This window comes from Corvus brachyrhynchos, unplaced genomic scaffold (genome assembly GCF_000691975.1).
Source record: "Corvus brachyrhynchos isolate BGI_N302 unplaced genomic scaffold, ASM69197v1 scaffold91, whole genome shotgun sequence".
NCBI lineage: Eukaryota > Metazoa > Chordata > Aves > Passeriformes > Corvidae > Corvus > Corvus brachyrhynchos.
This window is the reverse complement of record NW_008236442.1, coordinates 5,935,201-5,953,477: the sequence shown is the minus strand read 5'-3', so window position 1 is coordinate 5,953,477 and position 18,277 is coordinate 5,935,201.

Genomic DNA, 18,277 nt, shown 5'->3' with positions numbered 1-18,277 from the left:
TGCTGAAGGTGCCTGGTTTTCACTGAGCAAGGTTTTGCTCTGTGGGTAAACATGGGCAGTGGCTGCCTGGTTTTTCCTGCATGGCTGCTCCTTTGATGATTATATTGATCTTTTTAGATAATCTCATTTAATCTCATTTATCAAAATGATGCTCCAGCTCCTGCCCTCCACCTACGGCTGTTTTGTCGTGCTGCTGCTTAAGGTCACTGAATTTATTCCATCAGCTTTCCATCTGTGTCAGGTGGGTTTAAGTTGGATTCTAGGGAAAGTTTCTTTCCCCAGAGGGTGCTGGGCACTGCCCAGGCTCCCCAGGGAATGGGCACGGCCCCGAGGCTGCCAGAGCTCCAGGAGCGTTTGGACAGCACTGCCAGGGATGCCCAGGGTGGGGGTGTTGGGGTGTCTGGGCAGGGCCAGGGGTTGGACTCATGGTCCCTGTGGGTCCCTTTCTACTGAGGATATTCCATGATTCTGTGATCTGAATAATTCCCCACTGACCTTTAGCAAACAGCTTCTCCACAAAAGACAATGAGACTTATTTAAATGTTTCTTTTTTTATATCTCCCTCCCCATTTTATCATTATAAAATGTTTATTTTATTTATATCTCCCTCCCTTATTTGTGAGGGAGAAAAAGAAAAGTGAAAAAATAAAGAGTGTCAGACTTCAGGCCTGGAAGCATTCCCAGTGCCACAGCCACCCCAGGCAGCGTTCTGCTGAGCTCACGGATTCCATGGGCTCAAACGCGGCTGGAAGTGCCGCCTCTAAACAGCAAAGCGCTCAGAACTGGCACTGCTGTGCTCCCCACCCTCGTTCCCAGCACAGACTTGTCATTCCCTGCTGGCACTGGGTGCCACCCAGCAGAGCAGGGTCCTTTAGCACTGCCACCCTCCCTGCAAAGGTCTGCTGGGGACACGGAGCCCGTCCAGGGGCTGCTGGCTGCGCCCGCGTCCGGCACTGACCAGGAGCCATCTGGCCATAGAGCTGTTCCCACAGTGGCTCTCCATGGCAGACAAAATGTGGATTTTGGCTGGCTCCAGGCACCCCCACAGTGAGCTGGCAGCTGTCTGCAAACTGCCAGGACACACCTTTGGTCCCACAGGCATCCCGGGGCTGGGCACTGTGTGGGTTCACCCAGGGCAGAGATAATTGGAGCTGTGTTTGGGTTTGTGCCGGGAACAGGGTGGATAATCCAGAGATGTTTTGTCTTTGCACAGCGCCAAGGCCTTTCCTGCTCCTTGTAGGGCCACGCTGCAGAGCAAGTTGGGAATGCCTGGGATTCTGGGAGGAGACACAGCCAGGACAGGACCCCAGCTGACCCAAGGGACATTTATACCTTATGACACCATGCTCAGGATGTAAGCTGGTGGGAAGAAGGACATTTGGAGGGATGATGTTCTTCTTCCCAAGCCACCATTCCATGGGACTGGGCCCTGCTCTCCTGAAGGTGCTGAACACCTGCCCATGGGATCAGAGAATGAATTCCTTGTTTTGCTTTGCTTGTGTGCACAGCTTTTGCTTTCTGTGGTAAAATGCCTTTACTTCAATCCATGAGTTTTCCAGCTTTTACCATTCCCATTCTCTCCCTGATCCCGCTGGTGGGGAATGAGTGAGGGGCTGGGGAATCACTGGGCTTAAAACACAACAGGTCCATAAAACTGGCACCAAATTCCCGTATACTCTCTAGAGCATTGCTGCTAGGAAGGGCAGAGATGAGCCTGAGTTATAGATGGAATTTAAAGTTTTCCTTCTACTCCAGCAAGTCCAGACCCTATGGTCAAAGAAAACATTTTGGTTACGGTAAAATATTATCACAATAATGATAATAAATAATTCAATAGGTAATACACCGAGTAGGTTTTTACTTTTTAATTATCTGCACATATACATCTAAATATGTAAAGTGGAATGTGATCTTTTCCTCTCCTCTTGTGGGTGAAAATCACGCAAAAATGCTGAATAAGTTGATACAAACAACAAGGCTGGCTGCAGGAATGGAAAGAAATACAGGTTTTATGCATTGGGATGTTCAACAGAGTTATCTAAAATTCATACCTAGTTAATAATAAATACATTTTGCAATTAGTATTGGAGGCCAGTTGCAGAACTAAATCCAAGGACAAAAATCCTCCTGTGTGAACTGGAACCACTGCCAAGGAGTGACTCAGGTGGGAGAACCTGGCAGAGGTCAGAGCCATGGAGCTGCCATGTGGAGCTTTGGGCAAAGGAACAATTATTGAATCACAGTGATACCTTTCCCTGAAATACCTTTCCTGTTGTAATCCTGATTGCCCTCAGAGCCAATGGAAAAACAAGATGCTTCTGGTTTTCTTGGATTTCACCGGCTAAGAATAAAAAGAGTCTGATTCTGCTCTCTCTTTGTTCTTCTGTGGTTTATTCCTGAGGACATCAGGAGGGCTTCCTCAGACTTATATCAACAGGAAGTTAATCTCCATCCTGGGCTACTCACAGCACCCAATTAAGCATTTCAATATCTGGACTTTTAAATAGTTCAAATGGAAATGGGGTAAAAATATCCTGCACAACCTCAGAGCACTAAAAATCTCTCCAGTGTCCGTAATCCCCGCACCAGAGTGTGCCACTATGGCAAGGAAATGTCAGCATAAATCATAAAACCCATTAATATTACCCAATTATATCAGACAACCCTTCTCCTAATATTTAACAGAATCTAATGATTATTTTCTCCACACCTTGAAAGAGCATGGGAATATAATCATTAAAAGAGCTTGTCCAAAACTTAGAATAGATCCTCAGGTGTAATTGTTGCCTCTGTTGACCCTCACTGAGGAAGGGAATTTAAACAGACTGCAAATATAATCCTCTCTTTTAAAAGGATCTCAGAAAAACAGGGGGGAAAACAGAAAAAGAGAGGAAGACAAGAAATATTCCTTCATGATATTGCCTTAGTAATTGGGATCCAAGGCCTTGGGGAAAATCTACAACTCATCCAGGACAGGGGCAATGAGCCGGTCCGGGCTCTGTGCTGGGTTCTGGTTCAAGGAGGGGAGGACTGGGAGCGTTTATAGAGCGTTATCTCATCTGGTTATCAGTGCCAGCGTTATCCACAGCAGTCACTGCTATCCACTGGCTTTCCCTCCCCTCTTGGAGGAGGGAATTATCCTTGCCTGGCATTCAAGGCAGGACACTCCATGCAAACCCAATCTGTGTTTTCATTCGCTTTCAACGTGTCCTGCCCAGAGTAATAAGGGAAAAATGAGTGGTGGAAGGGTCGGATAGATATGTCAGGATGTAATTCACCTGATTTCCTGCTCTGGCTGTGCTGAGTTTGGAAACTCAAAGCTTTTAATTGTATGACCTTTGGTGCCGGCATAGGCAGGGAAAGGAGCTGGGAGTGCTTGGATGCACTCTTGGGCTCTTTGCTGTGTGCTTTAAAACACCCCCTCACATCTCACACTGAAGTGTTTTCTCAGTGCCACAGCTGCCCAGAATTGATTGGGAATTCTATCCAGCTCTTTGTATGGAGGGCAGGGAAGGGGAAATACGGTGATAATGGTGGCAAGATCCTGCTGCCACCCCCTCCTACCCTTTAGCTCCTCTGGGGTTGCCTGCACAGTGGTAGGAAAGGACTGTGCACAACTCAAAGCTTTTTAGGGATGACTTTGAATTATTTTTTCTCCCATTTGCCTCTTCTAATTTTTTCACTTAGGAAAAGTAGGATGGAGCTGGCTGGTCTCTCCTCTTCATTCCTTGCCATCACCAGTGTTTGCAGAGGATGTGTATCCACGGCCTTTCCTGATATCCTGACTATATATTCCTGTTCTCCTCCTGAATATGCAACACAAGTAATTGCTTTGTCTGCAGCAGCTCTGTAAGGAGCAAAGTGTTCCTGCAAAAAGAGGAGAGGAAAAGGAAAAGGCACCTTGAAATGCTGTGAAAAGAGACAATTTAAGGACATCAAAATGGTGTGAAAGGAATTAGTAGGAGCTGGGGTGAGAAAGCTCATGACAAACTGTTCCCCCAGTTCCAGCCTCTCTCCCTGGCTGTGGTGTGACAGCAGTGCCAACAATTAGAGCTCACTCACCTTCTACCTGCTGAAAATCACTGTGCCTGACACTCAATTCCTGTGCCTTGGGAAAAATCATCTGAAATACAAAAACCACCGCAAGGAAATTCACCTCCTGTATTTCTGCAACTGTATTGAATCTTTGCTCTTCCTAAGGAGACAGGGATTTCTGCCCTGTTTAGATGCACACAGGAAGGGTTCTGAGGTGAAATGCTTTAACTCTCTGTTCTTCAGAGGACCCCTTTGTGGGGTGCAGACACGAGGAGAAGCAGAGGTGGCACCAGCAGCCCCGGTGAGATCAGTCCCATCCTGTCCCCAGCTCGCTGGGACAGCAGGAAGGAGGTGCAGCTGCTCCTCAGCATTCTCCAGCAGCATTTCCTCATTGTCCCATGCAGTATTTCCTCTCCTGAGACCATCTAGAGATATAATTTCTCTTTCCTTTCACAGATCTCAAGCAGAGGAGCTGCCAGCAGAACAGAGCAGAGGTGGTTTTGGGGTGATGCTCCCCGTGAGCCCCACAGGCCACCCTGAGCCCCTTCCCCGCCTCCACACCCCCCCTTTCTCAGGGGACATCAGTCCTGGCAGCATTGAGTGCTTCCAGCTGATTAGAGCTGAGTCAACAGCTCCAAATTTCCAATTTTTAGGCTAAATTCCACTCCAGAAATCCCATTTACAATCCTGTACTTTTTATCTTAAGCACTGTAGCAAAGTGCAGTTGTCCAGGCATGAGGTAAATTTTAATGGCAGAATTAACGCCAAATCACTCAATACATCTTTAAAATTAACTCATTATCATAACGCTGGAAAATAGAACATTGATCCACTCACACAGCAATCCAAAGGGCCCAATTTTATTGTCTTCTTCAGACAATTTACTGGAAGATGTCACTATAAATTTAAAAACCAAAACACTACAGAATGCTTGAATGTTCAGAACTGAGGGAGAAAATGAATTACAGTAAAAACACATGAAGCTGAGGAATGCAAAATATTATGGAAGTCTTCTTTTCTCAAACATAGAATTTTACATCCTCCTTTGATTATATTTGCACATTGATGCTTTCGATAGGGAGAAATGGCTTTGACTGTAAATATGCACCCATTAAGAATCCATATTTAATCCTCTCCCTAGTTTTTGGGGAAGCAGGATGTGCACTGTGAGATGCAGATATATTTTTATATGTATGCACAACACAGACCTCGAAGCAGGGATAATTTTCTCTGCCATTTTGATCATCTGGAAGGGAGCATTATTTTCTCCATCCATTTGCTCCCATGGAGGCTGCACTGTTTTCACTTGCAGTTTGCTAAACATCCCCATCCAGCAACACCATATGAGGGATTCATAAATCATCATATTTCAGACAACTAATTGACAGAAATCAACCCCCAGAGGAGTCTTGGAGTTTCAACAGCTCTTTACAATGAAGGACTCTCTAACTAGTAGCTAAAGTCTGCTTGAGCTTTGAACCAAGACCTGAAGGTCGACAAATGTAAGCTTAATCAGCCCAACACGAAAACAGATCTCATGGTAAAAGCTTCTTTATTGAATAATGTGCTGCTCAGCTCTGCGTGCTGGGGAAGGCATTGCGCGTGCTGAGAGAGGGGCCTAAACAATCCAAACCCAAACAGGACCACAGAAACATCAAAACCAGACCTTAAAGCCCATCCAGTGCCACCCCTGCCATGGGCAGGGACACCTCCCACTGTCCCAGGCTGCTCCAAGCCCCAATGTCCAGCCTGGCCTTGGGCACTGCCAGGGATCCAGGGGCAGCCCCAGCTGCTCTGGGCACCCTGTGCCAGGGCCTGCCCACCCTCGCAGGGAAGGATTCCTTCCTAACATCCCATCTAACCCTACTTTATTTGAGTTTAAAGCCATGAAATCATTCAAAACCAGCCAAACTCTGGAAGGAGAGAGGCTTTGTATGGATGAAATGAGAGCTGCAAAAAAAGAACAAGTTAAAAGTGCTCCCTCCGCTGCCAGCACTGCCCACAGCTCCCCGTGCTCTGAGCACAGGTAAATCCCTGGAGAAGCCTGGGAAATATCCCACTGGGTTTGCTGGAACAGCTGTTTGAGCTGGATGCGTGCTGGAGGAGACACCTGTAATGCAGATGGCAGGAAACCTGCAAAATGTGTTCACCTCCATATTAATTGTTTTTTTGCATCCTCAGGTGGGGGTTAAAAACAAAAAAAACTAAATTGTTCTGTAATTACACTGAACAAATTCCAATCCATTAATTTGCATTCATAATTTTGACACACAGTGAATTTTGTAATTTATTTTCTTTGTTGCCTTCTGTACACAACACATTCCAAAATGAAGTAAGACTTTTAGAGTGAAAAACTGTTTGTCAGAGGTTATTACTGAGATCTGACATGTCTAAACTTCTAGGGATGGATAACCTACTAGAATCCCTTGAAAATTGTCATAAAAGTTAATTGTAAATCCTGAATGTTTAGCTTGAACTTTTTAGCTATTTTGCCTGGTTACACTCTGGCTAGACTGGCAGTGTGTTATTTAGAATTTCCCTTCTCTGGACTGAGTTTAGCCCTTGATCTTTGCTTTACCAGGAAAAAAACACAACAGCTCAATTAGCTCCCTGTCTCTGCCCTCGAGGGCATGTTTCCAATCCTTTCATCGTTCACTAGTACATATCTGATCCCATTCCAATTTATCAGCATCTTCCTTGGGCAGTAGCCAACACAAAGGGACATAGCACTGAAATAATACAATAATCTGTCAGTAATTAAAATTCCTCCTTTTGCTTTATCTGAGGAACCCAGGATCTGCTCTGGCTGCGGTGTCTCTGAGGCACCACGTGTTCAGCCCTTTTCTGTCGTGATCACAACATGGTTTTTTTTTGGTGACTGCTCCTCCAGGTGACTTATACTGAATTTAACTAAGCTTCAGCATTAATTTATGTCCTGTGAGTTAATGAGCTCGTTTAAACTGGAGGGAGAAGGAGGATGAGCAAGTGAAGAAGGAGACCAGCACAGCCAAGAGGGTGTGAGGCTCAAATCTGGAAAATGCCTGGATCTGGGATGGGGTGATGGGGATGACGGGGATGTATCTCTCCCTGTAGCCTCTAGGACAGTGGGAATGAACTGTCTCCAGGGGAGCTTAGGTTGGATTTTAGGAAAGGTTCTCCCCCCCAGAGGGTGCTGGGCACTGCCCAGGCTCCCCAGGGAATGGGCACGGCCCCGAGGCTGCCAGAGCTCCAGGAGCGTTGGGACAGCGCTGCCAGGGATGCCCAGGGTGGGAGTGTTGGGGTGTCTGGGCAGGGGCAGGGGATGGACTCATGATCCCTCTGGGTCTTTTCCAGCTCAAGATATTCCACGATTCCATGTGGATTCAGCACCCTACTTCCCGTGTTGTGACCTTGAACAAGTCCCATCAGCTCCTTGTTTCTCCCTTCCCTACCCGTGTAATGCAGAGAGAAATATTCCCCGTAGCACTGGGGGAGTTGGGAGGATAAATAGATTACAAAGACGAGCCAGATCATAGCTTTATTTCCATTTACAATGTATAAATGTATATGAACACACTTTCTCTCTTCTGCCCAAGCATAAAATGAAACATTTAGAAGGTAAGATCCAAAGAATTTCATTAAGAATCCATTGCAAATTGCAAATGACACCTCATGGATTGGAATGTGAATTGTGAGCTGGGTGTTGCAGAAGTGTAAAATTATTCCATAAATTATCTATGACAAAGTCAAAAAATGTATCAGTCAAAAAATGTATCAGTAAAGCCATAGTTTATTTTTAGTTCCTCAAACTGTGCACAGCCACATGTATAATACAGCAATAATTATTCCACTGTAACTTGGTGAAATAAAACCAGAAAGGCACCATGAAAAGTAAAAAATAATATGAAATTCATTTGTAAAATTGTGAGATTTCTGCCTGATGACATCTTTGAAAGCACATTAATGTTACATTAATCAGTCTCCTCCATCATGCAGAGAGATTATGTGGTTCTAGCTCATGTATTTTCACATTTTAATACTCAGCTGAAGATTCTCCTCATACGTCAAGGGATGGGATAGATGCATGGATGGTACCTCATCTATCCTTCATAACATTTGGGACAGAGTTGATTCTGCTGAATTTTATGCTGAGCTAAAGTTCAGTTTAAGAGTACAGGAAACAGGCTAGAGAGACACGTGGATGAGGAGAAAGTAGAGTTGGTTTCTCCCTCCCCTCCAGTCCTTTGTGAGGTGCAGGATGGACCTCGATGTCTGCAGACACATTTCCATTGTCTTTCGATTGTATTGTTAGATAATTACCCCAAAATCATTAAATCCATGGTTTGAAATCCTTTGAAGGTTCATTTTAGCAGTCCAGTGCTGTGCCATTATCAGACAAACAAATGAGACAATTAATGGGTTTAAAAGTGATTCATTTTATTAAAAATTATGGACCCATCTGGAAAGACTCCCTTGGGATGTGAATGAGGAGTGTGATCTTCCAAAACCTGGTGTGGTGGGATGGGTCACTCTTATTCCAAATAATCCAATTTGTCCAGACTTGGTGCTGGCAAGTTGATGATCATTTAAAGGTTGGACTCCATGATCTCAGAGGTCTTTCCAACCTAAATGATTCTGATTTATAACAGATCACAAAGAATTTGATGTCATCAATATCAAAGGCCACCTAAATATTTACACACTTGGAAATCTCCCCCCATAAATGGAACATTAATTGGATTAATGGCAGCAGGAACAATCTGAACATCATCCTACATTGAAAATTTCACATTCAGCTGGTTCTGAACAACTACACTGAAGTTACTTAGAAGTATTTATGTGTTCTCAATTATTTGGCTCCAATTTTCTTCAATCCTAAGGAATAAAGCATGACATTTTTCCACATTAAGATAAACTGAGCATGTTAGTCAAGTCCGACAATTTTTTGCATTGCACTGTTTGTAATATTAATAGCTGTGCTTTAAGAAGTTCACTATTGAACTGTCGGGAATGATTTGTTACCAGGTGTTAGCATAATTTACCAGCTGTCATATTTTAATCATTTTTATTTGCCTAAAATCTGACACATAACTTTAGTTGGCAAATCAAGACATATAGCAGCACTTATTTGATGCTACAGTAGCTAAGGGGGAAAAAAATGTGTATCTTACAAGTGATATTTGTATTTTCAGACAGAGAACAGATTCTGAAGTCCACTGTCATTCAGAATTCACACTGAATCGCTCCTGCTCTCCACAAAAGCTGTTTCTATTTAAGTAGCTCAAGCAGCTGCTGCAGGCTCTTTTTCAAGTGTATTTTCACTCATGTGAGGAGTTCCAGCAAAGCTTTTCAGCTGGGTTTGGTGAATAAAAGCTACTCCTCCTATTAATGAGAGTAGAAACTGAGATCTCGTGCTCAGTTATCATTGTTCTTAAAGCCACGAATGAATTCAAGGCTGCTCTGCTGTTTTAAGTTCATGTCAAGTGTTCTTAAAAGCCTGCATGAACATGAGATGAAGCTGTAACTAATTAATTATCAATACCTGAACAATGAGAAGGAAACAGATGAATACAGATGCTTGTTAGATGAGCTTGAAGTTTTTCATTAGTATTCATATTTAACTTACACATCAGATGAAGGATAAGTGTGTGAAAGACACATTTTGATATTAGCAAAACACTTGATTTTTTCAATGAAAAATCACATTTTGAGCATTCGCGCCACTTGTTTTAAATAGAAATATTATCTCCTGTAGTGGGGATTAAAAGGTGATTGATTACATGCAATGATGAAAAAAAAATTATTAAGTTGCAAAGAGTTTTATGAATTTTACCAGCAACTCATTGAATCTGATTTTATTACCTAATATTTTCAACCTAAAAAACTCCAGAATTAATGACACAGAAATGCAGATGTGTTTTTGCAGTAAAAAATGGCTGTAGAATTTAGGGCTGAAAATAGAGAAACATCACAGAAGTGGTAAGAAGAATTTCTTTCTGGCATGGTTTCATTAGGATATATATATAAATATTATATATTTTTATATGTATAAAATGTAGACTCATTAAAATGCCCTGATTCATGAAAAAAGGTGGAATTGCAGGTAGAGAAATGTAGACAGACATGGATAGTTACAGAATAGGGAACAGGAAGGAGACGTCATCATTTGATTTAAATAAATAAATAAAATAATAAGAAGCAGAAAATCAGAAAAAAGCCATGGGAAAACTTCCTAAGAGTGGAACAGCAATTGGTAGGGCTGCATCTTTTGGGACTTTTAAACCCAAATTCTGTTGCTTTTGGATCATTGTCCCAGTTTTTCATCTCTGCACATGGGTCAACACAATGAACCTTTAAATATGATCGGAATTGTTGGCTGTAACTGTTTACAGGGATACCACAACTGGAGTAATGAATCTGGATTCATAAAGATTTTGTTCAGAGGGTTTTGGCATCTTTCTAAATATTATTATTGTACCCAAATTTCCCCTAAATTAATCCTTGTGGTTCATCTTGCTGGTCAAAAAGTCATTTCCAAAAGGCCTCTGAAAGCCTCAGCAGATGGTGAAGGACAACCCTCCCAGTTTTTCCTAAAAAAGAAAGAACTTCCATTCAAAATATTGATCTTCCTTCTTGTTTGACTATGTCTTGTGTCAACTTCAAATTTGATGCCTTTTCCATTAGGGATCTTCCCACTATGCAGAAGAATTCTCCCGTGCGAGGTTGCCTGGTACATGAGCCTGCCCTGGAAATGGGGAACAGCTCCTGGTGGGTTCTGCCTGAGCCCACATGAAGGTGCTTCAATGCCTTTTCAATGGAGCCCCCTTTAAACAGGAACCAAACCAAATCCTTGATTTTCCATGGACAATTATTTTCCCCCCTGAGGAATTAGTGGTTTTTTTTCCCCAAATTCTTTCCACTGGAATATCTCCAGAGAAATCAGCACGGATTTACATACCCTCTGCTGTCAGGAACATGGATCCTTTCTGCTGCTGCATCCTCTTAGAGCTGCTGTGCCTTTGCTGTGTGGAAAATGAAATCATTTTCCTTGGGATAACTTGGAAAGAACCAACCTAAATGTGGCAGATATGGCCTCATTCTTGTCTTCTAAACACATCTTTGAAGCTGAGTGTATTAAACATTCTCATTCTAACGAAGAGGGTGAGTGAGGAATCCAGAATGCTCATTATTATTTCTCTGCTCTCATGATTATTTACCTTCACATCAATCTTTGTGTCATCTGAAACTCTCACCAGTCAATCACTACTGAAAATGATTAATAGCAGTAAGCAGATACCAACAGAATCCCAGCACTGCACTTAATTATGATTCCCCTCTGATGACTCCATTTCAGATCCATTAGCCTGCCCATTTTTAATAGATTTAACCTCTGTTTTATTGCTATTGAATAATTCTCATTTTTAATGGGAATATTCCCAAGGCTGAGTCAGATACCCTACAAAAGTCAGAGTGGCACAGAAGCCATGCTGGTGATGTGATCAGTGAAGCAAAATTGGGGTTGTTTGCTTGACAGGACCCATTTCATGGGATCACGTGGAATAACAATCACGTTCCCATCTTCACTTCTTCTCAAATCTTGTATCAGCTTTAATCCCATTATTTGCCCAGGACTGAGGTCAGGGGAAGTCATTTAGATGTACCAAGGCTGTGCTGGCTGCGTGTCTGCAGCACTGCCACCACATTAATGCTCCAACAATTTGTTGGGATTTCTCTAGGATCAATCATGTATTGAAAACCAACATTCTCCTAAGATAACCTCATCTGGCTACACGGGTCACCCTCTGTAGATGGGATCAGGGCTGTCAGTTTTCAAATATTTGTATTTATATGCGTTGTTTAACGTCCTCAGCAGTTAATGGCTGACTCCTAAATACTCCATCCTCTTATTTCTTTGGAAAGCAGGAGATGTGAATATTTATGGAACAGTTCTCCTTTCCCTGCATTGTTATTAACAACCTGATCAGCACTATTATGAAGTGATAAACGCAGAACACTGCTGGGATTTCTTTTGTCTTATTATTGTGTCTTATTTTCCTCAACAGTTATGAGTGGACTTTCCCTAAGAATTAAGCTTTCTTTTCCGCTTACTGTACTTCTAAAGTCCTTCCACTTACTCATGTTTATATACTGGGTTTTCTTCACATTCAATATCTGATTTCCGTTTACACCTTCCACAGAAGGCACATTCTGTCCCTGGTTAACAAATCAGCTTAACAACTTCTTCAAAAATGCTGCTTCTCACTTCAGTTTTTCACTAGGCATTCTGAAATTTTTCTCTTCCCACATCCCTGTGCAAATTTTTATGTCTCTCTGGGACCTATGATCATCAAGTGGTGGTTCACTCAAAAAAATGGACCATCCATTTGATATGATCATTGTGCACTGCACACCATCAGGATTATCCTATAATAATGGCATTAAACCTACAGGGGAGAAAAAGGAAATATCAAAGAATGTGTTCAAAAGAAGAATTCCAGATTTAGGTATTGGCAAGAAATTCTTGGCTGTGATGCCCTGGCACAGGGTGCCCAGAGAAGCTGGGGCTGCCCCTGGATCCCTGGCAGTGCCCAAGGCCAGGCTGGACATTGGGGCTTGGAGCAGCCTGGGACAGTGGAAGGTGTCCCTGCCCATGGCAGGGGTGGCGCTGGATGACCCTTAAGGTCCCTTCCCACCCAAAGCACTCCATGATTGTAGTACAGTATTGCCTTAGGAACCCAAATTTTTGGATGTAATTCATCAGTTAAATATTCTTTTAAACCTCCAAGCCCTGAGTGCAACTCTGTTCTCATCTTCTCAGGGCTCTGTGGCTCTCCATAGCTTACACTGATGCTCACGCCTTCACCAACTTATTTGTGGGATCTGGCTTTCTTTGGCTCAGATATCCAATGAGGGTGTTGAAAACCTGACTAATGAAGACTTGGGAACAGTGCCTGGAAGTGAGGTAGAAGCCAGGAGATATTAACTAAAAGTTTTCAGTCAATAACATTAAGTAGAAAACCCAGCTGAGAAAACCCTCGAGTTTTTGGGCAGTTCATGCGAAGAATGAAAGACAAGATTTCAGCTGACAAACCCTTTGTTGTGACTCTTTTTCCAGTTCTACTTGTAACTGACAACAGAAAAAAAAAGAATTGATTCACATTTTGTCAGCTGTGACAATGGCTCTGTTATAAAATCACAGAATCACAGAATCATTAAGGTTGCAAAAGCGCTGAAATGATCAAGCACTAACCCAACACTGCCAATATGTGGAAATAATTTTGTGGTTTATTATTCCTGCCAGAGTTATGATCTCCTGTCCTAATGAGATTTCCACTTGACAATTATTGCATTTTGAAGAAGTTGCAAAACCCGACACATCTCACCTTGAGAGGAAGAGCTGAACAATGAAACACACAGCGGAGTTTGGAGAGGACCAAAAGGAGACGCGGAAACAGGGTGTGTATTAGAGAAGAATGGATGTCTTCTCCAGGTCTGCCACACAGAATAATTAACTTAAACTGGACGGAATATTTGGGTAAGACCAGGAAAGTTTTTCTCGGTGTGAAATGAGTGAACCAACGGAGGAACCTATGGAGCCTTTGAAACCTTGAGAGCTGGAGGCTCTCAAGAACCAGTTCTACACCAAACACCACCAGCAGTGGGGAGGTGGGAGAAGGGATAAATCAGGCGACCTCTGAAGATGAACCCAAAGTCCTTCCAGAGCAATTTTCTGTGATTTCATATTCAGGTTGTTTACCTAGAGCAAAACCAAACAGGGGAAAATTATTTCAAGGCTCTGGGACATTTATTGCCAGCTGCAAAAAATGACGCATCATAAAAAGTTAGTTAATATATTAAATATGCCATTATATTTATTATAACAATTAAAATAGCAAAAGCTTAATAACTAATGAACATGCAGAGAACTTTGCTTTCAAATAAATTTGGTGATAAAGAATTGTTTTTGACAACAGCATTTATCATGGCCTACCTAGAACTGTTGTAGCTATTTGTTGTACTTAATAAACAATGATAAATATCTCTTTGTGCAGGAGAGTAGCTTAAATGTGTGTTGTGCAATATTCTTGAGAAACTGTAGCCAAGACTAATTAAATGAGTCTAATTAAAATTGTGTGGATAGAAAGGAAATTAATGGGTTCATTTGTACTATTTGTTTATTTCATTGTCAAGTGTACTGGATATAATTGCAGTGCAAAGAAGAAATCATCGAAATTATTTTTCCCTCTGTTGATTCCCTGTTCCATCAATTTATTGTAGCAGCTTCATTTTCTCTATCTTTAGAGGGAAACAATGCTGACAAAATGTGAAACATCAACAAAGTTATTTTCTTGTTTGGAGCTGTTAGATGGAGAATACATTTATTGAACAAAATAAAGGTTAAGCTTCAATTAAGCATTCTAAATATATTTAGTGAGCTATTGAAAAGCCATAATGTCTCAGCCCACATGGTTCACTGGAAGCTCGGAACAAAATAAATGAGAATAGAAGCAGAAGGAGTGCTCAGATGGTGAATCTCTAACATGTGACTTACAAAAGAATGTGGTGTTACTCCTACCATCTTTTATGGAGAGTTTGTGTCAGATAAAGTAGGCAAAAAAAGTCTTTATTAATGATATTTTCTTTTTTTAGCTGCAAACAGAGTCTCAGACAAAAAAAAGCAGAAGAACACCTGATTTTTTTCCCAGGGTGAGGTTTACATTTCGTCAGTTCTGCAGGGACTCCTCAGACCCAGGGAACAATAAATCAGATTATTGATCTAGCTCATACGAACAGCTCCACATTCTGTTTTGTGTGCCTGGAAAACTGCAGATTGGAGCAGTGTCCTTCTCCTTCTCCTTCTCCTTCTCCTTCTCCTTCTCCTTCTCCTTCTCCTCCTCCTCCTTCTCCTTCTTTCCTGCTTCCCTGCCCAGCACAGGTGACATGGAGGGAGCTGGTGAGGGACCATCAGCATCCTGCACCAGGGAGAGATGAACTCCACAGGTTTCCTCTCAGGACACTCAGCACTGCTCAGGTAATTCCTAATTCCCTTTAACGAACTTAAAGAGTGACAGAATTGTTGGAGAATTTCACTCCAACTAAAAGACGCGAAACTGAAAGATTCTGAAGTTCAGGAGCTTAAAATATGTTTATGTTCGGGCTGGACTGTGCTCCTGAAATTTGTTTCTTTGCCATGTCAACATTTCTTACAGAAAGCAGATGTTCTTTGTGGAAATTTCTGATTAATCAAAAACACAGTTTCCCTTTTTAAATTAGTTTCAGTCGAGCAATTTTGACAATTGAACCATAGCTAAATCCTTTATGCTGAAAATAAAATCTGTCTTTATGTTTTTTGTCTAAATGTGCTTCAGCAGTGCCATACACAAACCAACTTTTATATCTCTGATAAGTAGAAATACGTGGGAAATGAGAGTATATTTGAAAATGCTTCCATTAGAGACGTTTGTTAAAGCTGGCTAAACTAATGGCTTATTTTCTGCCTATATCAGAGAGATTAATCTGTAACTTTAAAATCAGAACAAAAAAGAGCTCTGCTGAAACATAAAGTCTCGAGTAAAACGATTTTCCTCAAGAGCAGGAGACTCATCATCCTTCTCAGTGAGTGCTTTTTCTTTCCCTCCACTTCTCTGTGACCACAAATGCCGGTGCTTGGTGAAACACCGTCATTCCCTCGTGCTGCTGGTGTGGCAGTGGGGTTTTGTGCACTCCGGGGATCTGGGAGACACCTCGGGCTGGAGAGCTCTTCAGAGGCACTCAGACCATGGGAGGGAAATGCTGAGGTGGCAGCTGCAGCCCTGGCTCGGGTGTGGTGGACTTGCCATGGTGCGATGTGAGGTCAGGTAATAAACGGAGCCATGGGCCTTGCCCTCGCCATGCATGCACAAACCATCAGGCACTGCTGTTATACTGGTTTAAACTGAAATCCCAGAACCTCTCACTGGGTTGGGTCCTGCGTGTGGCCCTCAGGACTGCCACTGCAGGGTAAAAATGAAGGGAAGAGCTGGATGTCTGCCCTGCACAAGGCTTAGAGGTTTGGGTTTGTGCCTTCTCAGGTTTGGCCCCACAGGTTGGAAGCTCCTGTGTGGCCAGAGAGGCTGTCACCAGCTCCTGGTGGTCATTGTCCTGTCCAGCACTGCCCAGAGGGGTCATTCCTCATGCACAGCTGTGCCTGGAGCTGGGGATGAGCAATAAGGAGCGGCTGAGGGAGCTGGAAAGGGGCTCAGGCTGGAGCAAAGGAGGCTCAGGGGGGACCTTGTGGCTCTGCACAAGTCCCTGACAGGAGGGGGCAGCCGGGGGGGTCGGGCTCTGCTCCCAGGGAACAGGGACAGGAGGAGAGGGAACGGCCTCAGGCTGGGCCAGGGGAGGCTCAGGTTGGACACCAGGAGGAATTTCTCCATGGAAAAGGTGCTCAGGCCTTGGAACTGCCATGGGGGGTTTGGAGTCCCCATCCCTGGAGGTGTCCAAGGGAGGCCTGGAGGTGGCACTGAGTGCTCTGGGCTGGGGACAAGGTGGGGGTCAGGCACAGCTTGGACTTGACCCTGCAGGTCTGTTCCAACCTAAATGATTCTGTGATCCTATGGTCAGGAATAGTCAGGGGATCTGCCTGGGACACACACCCCTGACCCCACTGATTTGTAGGCACACACGAGGCTCTGCACTGTCTGCACTTGCCTCCAGCTGCAGTGTGAGTTAAGTTGGCTGCTTAATCATCAGTGTCATGTTTTATTGGGGCAATCACTGTGCTATCAGCAGCTGGAATGCTCTGAGGACAGAAGCACAGCAAGTTCAGCAAAGACACTACTTTTTATTAGATCAGCTGATATAGCTGAAAGAAAAGCAGACAAGATCTTTATTTCCCACGGGAAACTTTTTTGGATGTGAAATAGAGGTCTTCTGTTTCCCATCAATATACTTCCAGAAGTTAGGGGTCCTGGATCTGGTTGGGTGGGCAGAAATAACTGAAAGTTAAATAAAATGCACAACAGATGACTGTGGAGGTGTGAAATAGCACCTTTATAAAGCCAGATTCACCTTCGCGTTCCCTATGATGTGATGTTCACATGCTTTTACCTCCCACATGTGCCAGGCAGGAAATTGCCAGATGCAAAGTGAGCCACAAACTTTCTTTGAGTCATTTGTGAAGGTGCCAAGAGACAAAAAAGTCCCCTGCAACCCTCAGGAGAAAGGTCATGGTTTTGTGTTACCAACTCCTGCACACAGGGGTAGAAAGGCGGCGCTGAGTTATCCAACCTCGTGATGTTTTCCCATTAATTAAAGTTATTGCACTACATAGATTTCAAAGGCAGGAGGGTGTAAGTTACACCATACACAGCCAGGAGCAGTTTTCCACCAGCTGTGAGGAGTCATCGCTCAATAACAGTGAGAAGATCTTACTCTTTGCTCGTTGGCAGTAGCATGAGCTGCAGCAGTAGGAGAAGAAAGTTTCTTGAAAAGGAATATAAAAACATTACTACAGGACCTCCCTGGTTTGGCTGGAGAGCCTGAGACAACCGATTTGCTTTATAAAATTTTTCCCTCTTAATTGCCTGAAAACTGTCCAAAAATAAAACAAATTCATTTTTAAGACTTCTTTTTTGGCTTGGTTTATTAATCCACTTGCTACTTGCTGTTCTTCCATGAATATTTCATAGAAGCTGGCTTCAGCCTGAGTACTGTTTTTTCCTCTCCACTGTGAGGATTCCTTTAAGCATTTATTATTCACCATTCAATAGTGAAAGGGGTTGATTTGACACCTGGGTCAAATGAAGGCTTCAAGGAGCCACAGACCACTCTTTCTCGATGCCGGTCATGACAAACATCCCCAGTTTGAGTTGTGGCTGTGAGGGGTCAGCAGAAGCTCTCAGGCTGGTACAGTTCAGAATATTCTGCTCTGAGAGTGAACCCAAAGCTATTTTGGGCCAAGGAAAGGTCCCCATTTTCTATGGATGCCCCTGCATGAGGGTATCCTATAAGAGAAAAAACCCCTGATGTTAAGGAAACAAATCCTGATGCCACAGGATGGAGGGGCCAACACACCTCGCTGTGGGATCACCTTCCCTTGACCCCACCAGGAGCTTCTGCCTTCTTCACTCCCTTGTTCTGAGAAGGGAAAAAAGAGGACTCAAAGGAAAAACTGGATTTCCTTAAGAGCCAATGTTCCTTTTCCTGGCTTCTTTAAAAGCATCAGAGGTAACTTTGCCGGCTGCATGGCTCTAAAAAAACCAGAAGGGATCAGATAAAAGGA